This window comes from Haemaphysalis longicornis, unplaced genomic scaffold (genome assembly GCF_048455015.1).
Source record: "Haemaphysalis longicornis isolate Haplotype H1 unplaced genomic scaffold, Haemaphysalis longicornis Haplotype H1 scaffold_4, whole genome shotgun sequence".
Classification (NCBI taxonomy): domain Eukaryota; kingdom Metazoa; phylum Arthropoda; class Arachnida; order Ixodida; family Ixodidae; genus Haemaphysalis; species Haemaphysalis longicornis.
In genome coordinates, this window is record NW_027526361.1 from 64,456,097 (window position 1) to 64,472,873 (window position 16,777).

At 45.4% G+C, this 16,777-nt stretch overlaps 1 long non-coding RNA gene and 1 pseudogene across 1 annotated transcript in view; one reads left to right on the top strand and one right to left on the bottom strand.

Annotated features, from left to right (window-relative positions):
* LOC144180381 (uncharacterized) overlaps positions 1-16,777 on the top strand; it is a 362,631-nt gene that overhangs the window by 93,015 nt on the left and 252,839 nt on the right. The window lies entirely within an intron of this gene.
* The window catches only part of LOC144178668 (uncharacterized), a 31,113-nt pseudogene continuing 19,189 nt past the window's right edge, over positions 4,854-16,777 (bottom strand).

Here is a 16,777-nt window from a genome sequence, read left to right on the forward strand (position 1 = left end):
TGATGTGGATCTGGCAGTTTCTGTCTTTGTTCTCTATACATCGTGACGATGTCTTTGTAAGTGGTGACGGGTGTTGGTAAGTCTTAACCCGCTCAACTTCTCGAGAAACGAGCAGTATATCCCGCGTTGTGATGTCCGCTTTGCCCCCATTCTGAGGAACAAAACTGAAAAAATAATAGGTAGAGTTATGTCGCAGATGCAGAAGGTGTCAAGGGTGGAAGGAGTAGGGAAGTCTAAGACTAAGTAATTTCTCAAGTGATAAGTATATATTTATTTTATTTAGTTAGTTCCAGTTTTTAATATCATCGCAATTGGCTGCTTCACAAAGCATTTTAGATGGGTGAAATATGATGAGATCGTCTTTTGTTTTTGTGATAAAAGGACAAAGAAATAAAAGCCGACAAAAACCACCCGTATTCTGCAGCCAGAAATCGAATCCATATATTTATGGTTACTCAGTCAATCAACTAATAAATCAATCAATAAATAAACAACCAGTTTAGCGCTGTTGTAGTTTTTTATACTAACAAAGGTGAACTGAACAAATGATACAATTTTCTGCCGAACGCATCTGCACGATTTTTTTTTGTCAAAGTATCATATCAAACTGCAGATGGCTGTTGCGGCTAAATGTATACCTAGACAGATGTATGCAATATCCTGCCTTCCGTTCGAATTGCCGTTGAAATGCTACAAAAATACAAAGTTATTGCTCCGAAGGAAAGTTTGACATCCACCTCAATGCAGCCGTGCGGCTACATAAGGAAAGCTGTACAGCTTTCTCAGAAACTTAGCAGTGGAAGAAAAATTCGTCCGGGACCAGGATTCGAATCCGGATTACCGCTTATCCGGACCAGTCACTGTACCAACTGAGCTAACCAGGAGGCTAGTAGTTTGTAGCGCGACAGCGCATTGATCAACAACTCGAAGTGAAGGTCGTGCGGCTGCATTGAGGTGGATGCCGAACTTTCCGCCGTAGAAACTTGCTACGCCTTGGGGATTTCCCCTAAATATGGTCGATTAACAATGTTATTGCCTTTAACCTATGAAATGCTTGATCGCACAAGCCCATGTATTCCTGTTGATGATATTGATCGATGGTCCTAGCGTCTGCGTGTGTTGCATCTATCATCCGTGTGTATGGCACTATGGTGATATGTATTTTATCCGAAACTTAAGCCCCTTAAAGAGTGAAACTATACCCATCGAAAGCGCAAGCATCTGCTGTGGAGCAGAACTGCAGCGCACATGAAGAAGGGTGGCCTCTAGCTACTATCAGGCAAAGTGTCATCTGAGGGTTACAGGAAGTACTTCCGCGCGGCCACATTACGAAGTGAAACAAATCGTTGCCCCAGGGCAACATCGAATGTGCTAAAAACAGCTCTAGAGGCCTTACACTATTAGTTTTAGTTTAGAAAATGTTTAGTTTGCGGCATCGGGGACCAGGCATCGGCTGTAACTACATTTATGCTTTGGTCTTGGGGTGAGCTGAAAACCGCTATCTGTAATCCGCTGCTCAAAAAAATCCATTGTTTATAATCATTTGCTCAAACATTTTATTTTTTTTTTGTACTGCAATGTAGTTTCATGCACTGATGGACTTTAACTATTGCGAGACATGCACTCGCCAAACAGTTAGTTATGCCGATGGAGCCGCTTGGGATAAGTGATTCTGTTTTCGCATCGACGAACAGGGAATTATTGCGCCATAGAAAGCTTTTTCTGGAAAGCGGCCGAAAGTGGGATCAGGATTGGCAACTTTTGCTGAACATTAAATAAAATACGAGGAAATGAACCGCCTTGCCCTGACGATTGTCACTGCTTGGTAAAGCGAATCATAACAAGTGCAACTCAAAATAGCAAGGAGACAGTTCGCTGAAGCCTTTGATCACTTTACTTGCGTTGGGGCAAGAAGTTGTTTTTCTCCAGTTGAGATCTAACGGCAATGTTTGAATAACCCCTATAGTAGATGGAGAACAAATAAAAAGTTGCATTTTTTGACGGAATCGAGAAAAAGAGCGTGAAGAGCGAATGTGAGTAAAAGCAATTATATCAAAAACTGGCACAGGGTAAGCAGTTCGCAGTTTCAACAACAAATGCAATTTTCAAGATTCTCGTTTTATGTACCAATGAAAAAAAGAAACCGCAGCTTTCGTGAATTCCAAACGTCAGTTTCTTACAAGTAGTTAAACGTCTTGTATAAAAAAGCAAAAATTGGGACATTCTTTTGTGGCTAACCGGTTACCTAATCTGGCACAAAAACCATGTAGATGCTTAAGGAAGAGACGATGCAAGATAGCGGCAGAATTGGCATTGGTGAAGCTTTACAAGAACCCGTAGAAAATGAAGGGGAATTAAATTGAGTAGAGAGTGTAGCAAGATGAATAGCTTAAATATAATTCGGCAATACGAAGTGTCCGAATCCTGCGGCTAAAGAGTTATAAATTCTCCTGGAGTTCAGCCAACACAAACCTCGACGGATTTCCAAAATGTAAGCTCGGTGAATACGCAATTTTAAGCTTGAATGAAGCGCTCCCGGTCAACTTTATAACAAAGAATGCTGCAGGGTATTCGTATAAAAATAGAAAGAATAATTGCTATGGTGATTTTACAGCGTAGATTACCCAGTGATTAAGTGATCGTTCATTTCTTCGCGACTGATTCAAGCAGGCCCAGATTGAATTATTGTATCTGACTTTGTAGGCCTGTTATGATAAAAAGAGCAGTTGTTTTATCCACCACCGCCGGACACGTAGAGGGAAATAAGTAGAGGGAAAATTGTTTTTTTTTATTCAAGCATGGCGAAGGACGTAGCAACCTTGGTCAATCATGCAAATTTGATAAATAACGAAATCCTAATGGTGCATGCCCTTAAAGGCCAACTGCACTCAAAATTTCGACTTCTTGAAAACCCTATTTCCGTATAGTCTGCTTAAAAAGAAAGCAACATGCAAAATACAACAGCTGAAATACGCACGTGGACGCCGCAAGCGGCCAGCAAAAATCGGCGATTTTGAAACCGAAACCGAGGAGAGCGCGGCCATTGCAGTGACGTTGCAGCCGTCCAGCGAGCGGCCGGACGGTCGCCAGTTCGGGAGAATGTCTGCGCGCAAGCTCGACGCACGCACGGGGCAGCAGAGCTCGACCGGTTCTCCCGCTGCGTGGCTGGCCAGAGGAAAAAGCCACCGTCGGCTGGAACGTCACAGGCGCGTCATGGCTGTTTACGCGATCCGCCGGCAGGTGCAGAGTGGTCTGCGGCGGAGCCTTTTTAAACGCTTCTGACTGATTAACGAGGCGTTTCACGGGGCTACCACTTGTGTCTCCGCTTATTTGGGGGTACTTACTACGCATTAAAAACAAATTTGGCCGAGGTGAAATTTGAGTGCAGTTGGCCTTTAATGCAAGTTTGAGGATACAAAGTTTATTGTCAGTGTTTCAGTGAACTGCCTAAATCAGGGCATTGAAAACCGGTGCCTAATTTTCTCACCAGAATTTCGTTCATTTGAATATTGCGGTAGAGGTTGGGAAGGGGGGGTTGCGGAGAAAAGGAACGTTAAGGGTTAAGACTGAAGGTTAGTTGGAAAGAGGGGTTCGCATATTTGGTGTGTATGAACACATCGGTGTTCAAAATTTTTAGCTGATAAAGCTGTGAAAGTTTCACTGCCGTATATTCTCGGCGTGAAGCGCTTATCTCCGAATCCCGGTCCTTTCATTTTGAAAGGAGAAAGAATAAAGCACATGCGCGATTGTGTGTTAATTTTCTTTTAATTTAAAGGACCACTGACACGAAAATTTTATGTTACGCTTTTATTGCTTTTATCGATGCTTAATGGTCTGGCCAACCTGAAACAGCACTTCAAAAACTTCAGCGCGCGATAGTTAATTACATTGAACGGCCTGAAAATCGTTTGTTTCAAATTCCCGCGCTTTCATCCCGAACGGCGCGTATGACAGACTCCCTGCCTGACCTCACCGCTTTGTGCGGACGTCACCGGCGCCCGCTTGAGAGGGTGCCTCCATGCTGCGCCCGCTCGCCGCTCGTGGGGCCGCGCTCGGAAGTGACGTCGCGAGTTTTTGACGAGCGCTGTCGCGTCACTTCTTTTTCCTCTCCTGGAGTGATGCCACGCTGATGTCCATTTGCTGAGTGCCGCTCCGCGCGCTGCTTCGTCGGCGCGATAAATGAGATCCAATTGAACTATGTTCTTGGCGTCGCAGGCCGCTCATATTTCGGCCAGGGTATTCTGTTGAGTGAAGGAAGCGAACTGTGCAATAATATTAACGCCGAAAATTGGTGTAAGTGCTCCTTTAAGCAGGACTAGTTTTAGTAACAGCGGAGGTTAAAAGGTTTTCATCGCTACGAACACTAGAACGTCTAAGCACTAAATACATAAAAAACTGCGCACAGTACAGCAGGCACCCATACATTTCGGTTCTGTTCGGCCAACGGCAAAGATGGGTTAAACGGCCGTGATTACTCTTCTCCCTTGTTTCTTCGTAAAGCCGTCGCTTCAATACGTTACTGGTGCGCATTACTCACTGCAAGGCACGTTATATAGAGGTCGTTTTAGTCGCGTCACGTTTTCGTCTACCGCCTGCCCCCCATAGCGCACTCCCGAAGACCAGGCGCATTCAAGGCAGCAGCAGTTGAAAAAGTTCAAGCGGAGCAAATTTTTTCTGGCCTGGTCAATAAAGGGAGCGCGCAAGCTCGCGTTGGGCCATGAAATTCTTTATAGTCGCCGGACGCGCTCGGGCGCTCAGTCGTAAAGTGCACCCCCGCTACACCGCGAGCAGCCAGCCAAATTTGTCTCGCAGTGCCAGCGCTGGAGAGAATATACGAGCTCGTAAATGCGGCCTCACGGCCACTCACCGTACGCTTCCCAGGTAAGCTCTGCAAAGGAAGAAAAAAGGAAGAGGAACGGAAGGCTAGTCGGCGAGGCACGAAGAATCGGTTGTCCAACATGTTAGGTGACACATGTCGCCGCTCAAAAATTGCTCCTATAGTTATTATAGGGAATTGCTTCACGCAGAAACCTCTCGTTGACGAGCAAAGAATATCAGTGAATAAGAACAAAGAAATAGCGCTTTGGGCTCTCTAGTTTTGCCAGAATAAAAAAAAGTGTGTTTCAAAGCCAGATTTTGGGATGGCTCCACCTTAAGGTAGCCTGGCATTATGCTTGCGTGGATTGCAAAGTAAACTCATCTGGAACGTCGACACAAGGAAAAAAAAATCCACGCATCTCCACGAAGTGAATCATGACGAGCGGGCGAAGCAGTAGGGATCGTTCTTACCGTGAATCACCCGTGAGAGTGCTTACTGCTGCTAAAACGATTTCCAATCCAATACAATTCAATTCAATTTATTCCAATGCAATCCTGTCCAATCCAATCCAATCCAATCCAATACAAGGCAATCCAATCCAATCCAATGCAATCCAAACAAATCCAAATTCAATTCAATCTAATCCATTACAATCCAATCCAATGCTCGTCGCGTATGCGCAGCACGGCTCTCTCTCTCTCTCTCTCTCTGTCTCTTTCTAACCTTTTGTGAACTTTTTATATTGTTCTTGTTATCCTTTTGTGAACCTTTCGTTCACAGATGTTTCGATTTACACGGTGCTGTGCCGTGAGCACGGACGCCGGACGCCGGAGAAGCCTCGGCCTTAAGGGGCTTCGCCCCTGGAAGGGAAAATAAAATGGAGGAATGGAACTCGTGTTTTATTCAGCGATGGCTGTTCTGTCGAGGACGATTAGTGCTGGTCGTAGCTCGGTAAAATTAAAAAAAAAGTGTTCGTGCGATGGTTTAGTAGTGTAATTTTTTAACACTTACTTTGATAAATACGTAAACAACTTTGCGTTTTTGTCTGTCGCTCTCTCCATCTCACGCGCGTCCGTATAAGAGTGGTATGAACAAGTGACAGTGGTGTTCGCATGTATGTTAGCCAGGAATCTGTGACAAGTACTGCTAACTGCCAGTGCCGTAAATCATGTAATCAAACATACAAAAACACGAATCGTGGCGTATATATCGAATTTGGCAGCCCTCCAAAGTACGTTCCGAAGTCAGAAGTCCACTGAAGGACGTAGTCGCGCAAAAATAGAAAAAAAAAGTATTGCATTTGTACAGTTATAGTAACCCCGCGCATGGTTTTTGAATTCTTTGAAAAATTAGACAGTAAGCAAACACTTCCCGTGGCTTTGCTTGTGTCACTAGAAACTATGCGTGCGTAGGTGACCGCGAGTTTGACCCGTCTTTCAATTTTCTCGCACGGGACTTGGAAGTCTCGCGCCGTTATTACCGTCATGATTCAGACGCTTCTTGATAGGACGTATTTACATAACTTCAGGTGATACTATTTTCCGGGATAGAGATTTCCAGTTTCGCGCCTAGCACCCGATCTTTCTTCAAGCACTTCAAACACTTACAGCGTGCGTTAGAGTTTGTAGCATTTTGTTTAAAGTTAACAGGATCCGGTTCTATTGCTAGAAACACCTCTCGAATACTACTGTTTTGTTAGTGGATATTTTTTTTCTCTATTAGGAAAGCTGAGGTAACTGAAAAAGGGCGTAGAAAGGAAAAGAGAGACTCTTGAGAGGTTTTAGGGAACCAACCGTTATGTTATACTCACTGCTCTGCAGTTTTAGCTCTTGGTTAATAAATTCAGCTGCGTTGCTTTGAAGAATTGTTTGAGAAATGGTGGCTTACCTCGACTTGTGTTTATTTCGGCAGGGGTTTTAAAAACAAGACAGTGGAGGAGAAGACTGATGAATAAAAGGAAAACAAGGGTCGTTTGACCAGATTATTTTGATTCATTCATGAGCACTCGTTGCACTCTAGGGGTTTCACTGTTGTACTTCTACTTCAAAAAAAAAAGATGGTTTCCTGGTTGCTGGTTAATAATAAACAGTTCCGCATCAGGGCGTCCAATTTTTGTTACAGTTTTTAAATTGAGTCGTGACATTTCAGGCCTACATCGTTAGCCTTGAATTGTAGTAAATTTGCTCATTTTGAAATTAGATTCATTGCAAGGAAATGGAAGGCACATACCGCACATCAACCTGGTTCACCACTGCTTTACAAGCAGTAATGCTAGGCTTCCCTGTTTAATTACGTCTGTGAGATGCTGAATGATCGAACGAACGTCGAAACTTTATTTCCAGCAATAAAGAAAACGCACCCTGCGGGGCGTAGGAATAGTCAGTTGAGACAACTGGGGGTTCCCCTGCTCGTGTCGTCTCAAGAGAAGGTATTTGATGTAGTAACAGCTACGAAATGGATAATATTATCAAATAGGTCTACAAGTCACAACAAAATTTACGTGAATTATACGGATGAATGTAGGGGCACATTTTCCACAAATATTTATTAACCATTTTTATAGCGATGACGTACCGGTAAAGAAAGAAGGTAATCCACCTATACAAAATAGCGCTCAACTTTACTACGAACAAGTATTTATTATGGCAAGTTTATCACTTCTGATATGCAGAACTTGTCCCAGAGCGCTCGTATATGCAGAAAATAAATATATACATTCGTGTTTTTATAGCTTGCACTGCACCAGTTTTTTTACAGCGAAGCTGTTAGCCTCTTGTTGGTCGGAAAATTTTGTGTCGTAAACGAAAAACCCAGGCAGGATCCAACAGTTCTCGCCCAAGACGCCGCGCGCATGCATCAAGCTCGGTAGGACGCAGAATTTGCTGCCAGAGAACCCCAGCGCAATCTTTCTTTGCAATCAGGCATATAGCATAGAGTTCTGTATTCGCTAAAAAAACCACAACCAAAGCATCGAAACCGCACGATAGATCACAAGAAGCCTGTGAACAATCAGACCGCACCCCCTCATATGTTCCTGGTAAAGACTAAGTTTGCAGCTGCTCGCGAAAAGCGCGGTGCACGTTATTGGAGGGCGAGCGCATGCGTCAGGCTCTGCCGCCACAGAAGATGAGCGGAAGTGACAAGCCCGCCGAGACGACGAGGAACTTTTCATACACTTCCACATCAGCATTGGTAGGCGTTTACAGAAGCTTCGGTGGACATCCAGTTTCGCAGGGCCATTGTTTTTCGACGAGGCTCATTATAACCAGACGACCATTTAAAAATTCTTGAGGCTACTGTGACATATTATGGGTGCCGTAGGCAACACTGGCTCTATTGCTTATATAAAATCAGAGACAGACAGAGAAAGAGGGAGAGAGGGAGGAATAAACGTTGTTTTGAATGGTCGCGCTTCTTTTTTACAGGTTCGCTGGAAGTAATTATCCGACTCCGGTCAGCGTTTGCGCTGCACCAGTCGTCACTATTTGTGGAGAGAGCACGAAGGGCCCGGCAAGCTGGTAAAGAAGTAGTAGTAGTAGTAAAGCTTATGTTTGGGAAAGGGATGGCTAAAGCCACTTGGTGGGGAAAATGGGATTTGAATGAGGGGATTACACGGGTTGCTTCAGTTCCAGGCACTTTTTCTTCGGCGTTGTTGTTTCAGTTCTAAATATTTTAACAACAGAGCGGTTTAAGCTCGAGCTTGGTCTGTCTGCGTTCGCCTAAAAAATACAAAGAAGAAATACGGAACGCCCGCGAGCGTATGTCTCTTGAGGAGCGCCCGGCGTCGTTATTGCTTGCGCGTGGGTTTTCGCCCCGTGAGGAGCTCCCGAAAAATGCCAAGAAAAAATACCGAGCGCACGTGAGCGTGCAGCTCGTCGCCAGCACCCGGTATCGTCCAACTCGGCCTTCGAGAACCCTTTGCCCAGCGTTGGGGGCATAATCTCTTGCATGCTCTCCTCTTAGCCAGTTCACGTGCGTTCATGTTTACTGCGAAGCCGGTTGCCATGGGTTCTAGCGCGTGCTAACGCGGTTCACTTTGCGAGAGATGTGAAAGCCTGCTGACAAAACGATGCGGGTCTGCCAGTCATAAAGATGTTTAGGCCGCAAGTTCGGCAATTCATGTGAGGGGCAACAGCCGGGTCTCCGATGAAGGGAGAGGGACCGCCACCTTAGCTGTTTCTCCATTCTTGCACCGCTATAGTGCAAGCTGGGCCAATTCTTTTGCTCGGCAGTTGTGGGGAATCTGAACAAATTGAACCAAAGTTGTACTCAATTCACCCTAGTTCAAACGGCATTCTAGGTGCCTTCAGGTATACCATTAAGGTAATAAGTGGTGAGGCAGGCCACGTGGTGCCTTAACAAGCCGATGTTTCCGGGACTTCTAGCGGCATTATCAGGCCCGTCAAAGGTGACCCCCTACCCACTTGAGCACAAACAATACATCGTAGCCAGAGAAGAATAAGCTAGTAGACGTAGCGCAGCTTCCGAACTTCTGGTACATACAGTTTAGCCCACTTATAGAGAACGCGGTTTTACCAAAATAGCCGCTATAACGAACAGATGTTCATTTCCCGTCACCATTTGTATGCATAGATTTTGTGTCCAGATATAGAGAAACGCCGAGTTAGCAAAGGGATTTCAGTTTCGGTTTCTACTGTAATACCATTACAATTCCTGCGGACTACTAGCAGCAGCTAGAGTTGTTAGGCTTGCGTACTCGACGGGCAATTGTGTTAGCATGCGGTGGTCGCGATCGCAGTCACCCAACTGCGCTCAAAGAATAAGGCTCGAACTGTCTTTGCTAGAGATAACCCTTTCAAGCCATGATAGCAGAAAGCCTGTTCGGTGACTAAACCAATTTCTGAACGCTCACACAGCTCATTTATTACGAATACAGCGGCAATTCAAAAATTTCAGTTTGCTGTGTGGGCAGCACCGCCTGAAAACCTCGGGAGTCAGCGGACCGGTTTGGAGGAATGAGCTGGCTGGACAGTAACTTTTGGTGAGACACTGATTAGAAGGGCATGCACCAGAAGTGAAAAAAAAAACAGCTGCATACAAATAGGCAGCATGATAGGGATGTTGCACTCCCAATCGTAGTTATGCTCAATGAAGTTTGACCAGCCGAACACGCAAACGAAGGACATAATTTGCGCTCTTCCTCAGCTATAAAAATCCTAAAATGCGTGTTTTGTTACTCCCCTTTACTCTCTGCACTTTTCAGGTGTGTCAGGGAATTTATTTACATAAACGTTTAGGAATGCATACAAGTGGGGTTAACGTCGCCCTTAGTGGGCGTCCCGCGCTAACAGGACCGCTCGAGAACCGTCTGCGTCGAACGCTACATAATACCACAGGGCACATAAGGCTTTTTTATACGATTACTTGGAACAAATGGCTGCATGGACAAGGAGGGTTACTTACAAGATAGTTTTACTAACTGAAAGGACGACCAGTGACTAAAAATACAGCAGACATAAAAAATTCAGCGGAAATTGAGATAATTATCTGCTAATGCGTAGCATTCTTATGCCGCTTGTCCTGAGTGTAATTTTTTTCCAGCCAAATTCCTTGATTTTTCTAAATCCTGTCCGACCAATTGTCGCAATTTTTCGCTATTATAACGATTAGAAGTGGAACTTTTGTGAAAGCTGCATGGTTGTGGAAATGCAGGGCGTTACACGGTTCGCTGTTTTCCGTAATTATTTCGTATTTTCTTATTTTCTTAGTTTTTCCGAAATTTCTTTCGACCAATTATCTCCATTTGCGCTATTACAACGATTACAGATGGAACTTTCACGATGCAGGGCATTACACGTTTCTCCATTTTCCGTTATTTTTTATATTTTTCTTATTTTTTAGTTTTTCCAAATTTCGTGCGACAAGTTATCTCTATTTACGCCTCTATAGCGATTGCAGTTGGAGCTTCCGCGATATCTGCATTTTTGTGGAAATGCAGGGCGTTACACGGTCCTGGCTGTGGGGGTACTCGGCAAAGGATGCTACGCATTATTAATTGTTAACAACACAAATGTACTGCAATTCGTAGCAACCCGCCGCGGTGGCTCAGTGGCTAAGGCGTTGCGCTGCTGAGCACGAAGTCGCGGGTTCGATACCCGGCCACGGCGGCCGCATTTCTGATGGAGGCGAAAAGCAAAAACGCAAGTGTGTACGAGATTTCGGCGCACGATAAAGATCCCCAAGGGGTCAAAATTAATCCGGAGCCCTCCACTACGGCGCGCCTCATCGCCTGCGTTGCGTCGGCGCGTTAAACCCTACAATCAATCAATCAATCAATTCGTAGCAATCCCAAGTAGTGTCAGTCTTCAAGCCTTCACCCGAACCATTAAAAAAATAGCGTTCATCGTAAGTATTTTAACTTGATGGAATTAAGGGAGCCGGATATCTCTGCTTTTTCCAACGGAGGCAACCAGCAATGTCGCCATTAAGCTCTAACGCACCAATAATCGGAAAACACCCTTAACCTTCGATGCCAGGATTCAAAAGGACGGCAAAAAAAGGAAAGTAGGGTCGGAGCTGAGCACTTTCCGCTCTATTTTTCCCGCGTTCCCCACTTGGGGAACAGACATTTCCTGTCTAGATGAGTCCGCTGATAGCATTCTCTTGTACGACCCGATTGCTGCCTTTTTTTTTATCAGGCATTGACCGCAACAAAGGGTGTCGCGTGAGCCTCCAAGTAAAAAACAAGCACCACAATCAAACGCCGCAAAAAAAAAAAAAAAGGAAACGGGCCACAGGATGTGGATGCCCGAAGCGGTCAATAGGGAAAGTTTTTTTCTTTCCCAGGCTTAATTCGCTTTTAACGCCGGGTCAAAGGCGAGCCATTAAAGCCTTGCCGTTGTCGAACGGCATTCAATCAATGTTTAAGGCCCATCAGCAGAAATTCGCAGCATTGGAAGAAAGTTACGACGCCTTAAGAAGAGCAGCTTACAGAGGGATCGGTCTGCGGCTTTCTAAACAAAAACAAATGGTTTTGCAAAAATTGGTTGCTTTATTTCTGCGGTCTTAGGATAACGTAGCCGTAATAGAAGTACAAAATTTAAGAAGGCACATACAGGGTCTGTAAAAACTTTATTCGGTGGTCCCTCAGCTTCTTTCGACTGTTAGTCGGAGAGATATAAGCTCTAAAAATCATCATGTATGAATGAGCCTGGATTGCCATTTTTTGGCTGGATGCCTTCTTCTACATAAGGCCAAGGCTGTGTTTTTGGGCATCGACACCTAAAGTCCCACAAAAATAACACTAATCATGTTTTTTTTCTATCCAAGCCGTGTGTGTGCTTGGACCACTTGGGTTTCTTCGAACATTCGGAGTCTATATGTATATATAGTTTCTGTTATGCTGATTAGTAAACTTCTGCAATAAAAAAAACTAACTCCTGTCGGAGTTTTCATATATATGTGTGTTTTTTTCTCGCTGTGCATCTACTGGAGCCTCTTTTTAGAAATATGATTCAGTGGTTGTGGTTGAAATGGCAGCGTAAGATAGCCACGTAGCTGTAACACTTGGTTTGTGCAAAAACGACAAATTTAATCGTGTTGTGTCGGCTCGTATGATCAATATATTCCTGGGCTTGGTTTTAATTAATGTGACTAAAATTACAGTACCTTTATTTCTGTTTCAAAGATACGTTATAGGATATTCTGTAACGAATATGTATAAGCTTTCCATATTTCACTCTACTGGGCACGCATAAACTTGAAGACTGGGAGGTACAAGTTTTAAGAGGACGTATGTTTTCTGTTTGACGATTGCAATGACCGGCACGCCGTCACGCCGGTGGCGTCGTCTGGACGTTCTTGCCGTGAACACATACGGCCCAAATCCACGCATTAGCTCTTTTAAATATTATTCTCAGGTTCACCGATGACTGTCAAGGCCATGTTAAGGGGAGGACCAGGGAAAAAAAACAGCCGTAAACAATTTGTGACGACCGGGCTATTACGTTGCGTACGGAAAGGCATTTGGATAACCTATGCCTCTCAGTTCTGAAACCTTTACCTAAACAGAATATCTTAATGTAAAATGCAGGAATCACGCACAAAGGGGCAATGCATTTTTTATATATTTTTTTTCTTCCCGAGCGTTTATATTCTCCTTTTTTTCGTGTTTTCTTCGTGTTTCTTCATCTGGTATCACTGTAATTAACAATGCTTCGTCAACCTGGTTACCCCCTGTAGTAACACAATTCATACAGTTATTCCTCCCATCCAATCTGAAAAGCAGGCGCGTACCTCAGAAGAAGGGTCAGGATATAACCTTTATATTTGCACCTCACCTACGGTGGGCTCAGCAAGATGGTCTCCTCTAGCCAGCCAACACTGCACGTCATCTCGCAAAGTGGCTCATCGTCTGATGAAAAAAAAAATATCAGAACACACGGAAGTTCCACCGCAGCTTTGTACGTGACACGACAGAATACCGCCGGGAGTGCCACTCACCGTGGGTGAGGTTCATCCGGTGCGTGAGCTCGTAGTAGCTGTGAGGAATCTCGAACAGGCACTCGAAGACGTCGGCCAGCGAGGACAGCTGGCTCTCCGCCATGTCCGCGTGCAGCACCACATCGAACAGCCCCTCGGCAGAGGCCCGCGTGAACGCCCGGACCCGGCTTCTCCCTCGGGTCTCCGCTTGCCTCCCTTGATGAGCAACAGCTTCAGCTCCGGCCTCGGATACAGGCCCTGGCCCGTGCACAGAAGGCTCACGGTGTGGGCCTGTGACTGTGACAGCGCGTCCGCATTCGCTGAGCTGCTGTAGTTGAAGGAGGACGACTTGGCAGGCACTGCAATTCAAGAGAACAGTGCTGTGACAAAACATTTGGCTAGTTTCACACAATTTTTCAGAAAAGCACGTGGAATTTGTATTCTATATAGAGTTTAACCAGGCCATGTACCCATTAGCTCGCCATGCGTACAATGAGCTAACTAAAATTACTTCGGTAACTGCACGAAAAAATGCAGTCCAGTAATAGTAAAATAGTTGTAATGGAGGCTATTAATAAGAATGTTGATTGCATTTTGGTACTTCTTCAAGTGAGAATGCTGTCACCCTCTTAATCCTAAGCTTTCTCTCTCAATGGTAGCTTTAAAAAGACTGTTTTCGGGCTTGCGGATTTAAAGCTGAAACCGCAAACGTATATTGCACTCAAACACGATAGGAGTGCATTTTCAAGAAAACGTCCGGGTATTTCATTAGTGGTTGCATTCTAGTTTTAATGCAAACAAGTCTGTTCGCAGTTGTTGAATCGTCGCTTTTTTTTTCGTATGCGAACACAAAAAATCTGGGATGCAAATCTTGTTTTACGTTCCCAGAACGCGTCGAGCACTTTGAGGCAGGCCGTGGAAGTCCTAGTTAGCCCAAAAAAACGCAATTTTTTTCTGGGGTTTGTTTTATTTGGATGCTATTTATTGCGATGTTTGTAATGAGGGCTGCAAAATAATTACAACATGTCCCGTAACAAATTATTCCGACAGGATGGCGCTATGCTTCAAGAATTCTCTGAGGTGCGGGAAACGCAAAAAAAAATTCCCCCGCATTTCCCCGAGGGGGAGAATGTGAAAGTGCGAATGCACGGTTGTCGGCCCGCTTGCGGCGCTTGCGCTCGGCCCCCGCAGCCCACCGCCTCGCCGCCTTCTCTTCCATCTCTTCCATCGGGTTTGTAGTATCACGTGTACACCACGCAGTTATCAAGCCGCTATAACGCCGCTGAGTCGCCAACGCACGCCGCTGACGACGTAGTTTGAATGCGTTAAAGATATAAGGCGCGTCACTAACACTGATATCAGCGTCGCGTCCGTGGCTTGGTCGGTAGAGCGTCGCGCTGCGGCCGCAAAGTCCTCGGATCGAAACCTGGCGCCGGATAGATATAGAGTAGCACTGCGGACGCCGCCGCCGCCGCCGGCGGTGGATGGTTTGGGGTCGCTTATAAAGTGCGTTCGCACTTAAAAATTTCGTGTGTTGTCCTCTTTGTGTTACGTATTCTCTTTCTCTCTAATATTAATGGTCTGCAGCGCTTTATTTCCATATGATTTATTCCGAGTGCACATAATCTCAAGACGTCCATCACAGAAGTAGCACGAAATGGGTAACCGTCGTTTGTGCGCATTCTGTCCGTCTGGGACGCAACAAAGCGAACGCAGTGCCCATGTCCTACCGCGACTGAGTGAAACTAAACAATGTCGCTATGAAGAAAAAGAAACTGTACAATCTCCTCGTAGCGCCATTGTGGATATTTTCAACTGTTAGCTACGGCAGGCTTTTCTGCAAAAAGAGTTTGCCAGCCCGTTTTTTTCTTTCATTTTAGAGTTTGTAAAATACGGCGGCTCGCACGGGAGTCGTACGTCCCGCATTCTGAGACTAGTGTAGTAGTAGTGCGTTCGTTATTCACTGGGAAAAGCCATGGTCCAAGTAGTGGGAATGAGTGATTGGGAAAAAAAAATTGGGCCCATCTCCCCGCGAGGGGGACTCCAGTAAATGCGTCGCATAGTGTTTGGGGAGTTGGTGGTAGTGAATGCGTTGTATCAGCAGCTTCTTGACGTAGTTTGAATGAGTCAAGGATATAAGGCGCGTTCGTAGCCTCCCATTCTGTGTCGGCTTTGTGGCGCAGTGGGTAGAGCACCATGTACATTGCGTTCCACCCGCAGGGTCGAGGGATCGAAACCAGGCGCCGGATAGTATTTTATTTATATAGAATGAATGAGTCAAGGATATAAGGCGCGTTCGTAGCCTCCCATTCTGTGTCGGCCTTGTGGCGCAGTGGGTAGAGCACCATGTACATTGCGTTCCGCCCGCAGGGACGAGGGATCGAAACCAGGCGCCGGATAGTATTTTTTCTATATAGTGTAGGGGGAGTGGTTCGGACAACGACGGTGTGGACTACGACTACGGACGTCAACGCGGGTGACATCGTGAGTTACTGATATGCTCTGCATTTAAAAGAGGACGAGGATCGAAATAGGGAGAACTTTGTGAGCTCCCTTCGAGATAGTTTTTCTGGGCAGTGGAGGAGTCCTATTAAATACAAGTCTATTTTGGGCTACTAGAACGCAGAAATTTTGGTCTGTCTGTCCCTCGATGCAGCGACCCGGCCAAAGTGAAACAGACGCTGCACAATATGTTTATATAACCACAACCATACTTAAACGTCCAAGTCCGGTGACAATGTTCGTACTTCTCAACATGGCTGAGCCAAACCAAATATTACGCATATCTGAGGTGAGACATCAATACATATGCGATATTTGCAGCGTTCCTTTATTAAACATACACGGATGGTTGATGTAGTAAACAATACGTCCAGAAAAATACAAAACCTGTCTCGCGCGGTTTTCCTAGCAGTATTTTAAGAAATCAAATGGCACCAGTTATGTTCCTCAAGATACGTTTCACGTTCGCTTGGAGCGCACGTGGAGTACAGTGCCTCGATTCACGCAACTCTCCTCCGTACGGCAGCGGTGGCATCGATGCACCCGGCGTAAAGCAGTGCAACGCGGTAAAGTTAAATTGACTTGAGAACCACTAGCGCGTTTATCTTGGGAGGAGCTAGACGGGAGAGGAACAGCATTAGAGGTGAGCGGGAAAGAGAAGGGAGGCATTTACTTAGCAAGGGCGCCAGACGACTATCGTCTTTCGTCGACATTTGCAACAAAGTGAGCAGATACGCGGCCAATATTTTTTCGCATGATTCCTTCTAGCAGGTCGTACCGAAGGATACAACGTAGCCCTAGCATGGACGCTGCTCGGGCTGGGTCGCTTTTAAGGTAATAAATGGCTGTTTATTAACTGTGTTGGGATTCACTTTGAGGGGGTCTATGTTGGGACGATTTCCGTGATAGTTAGAGAGCGGAGTAAAATTTCGACAAAAGCGATAAGAGAAAACAGAAAATTACGTAACTCATCGATGTTCGCTTGCGCGATTAGCTCCTAGCTCACCTCCCACA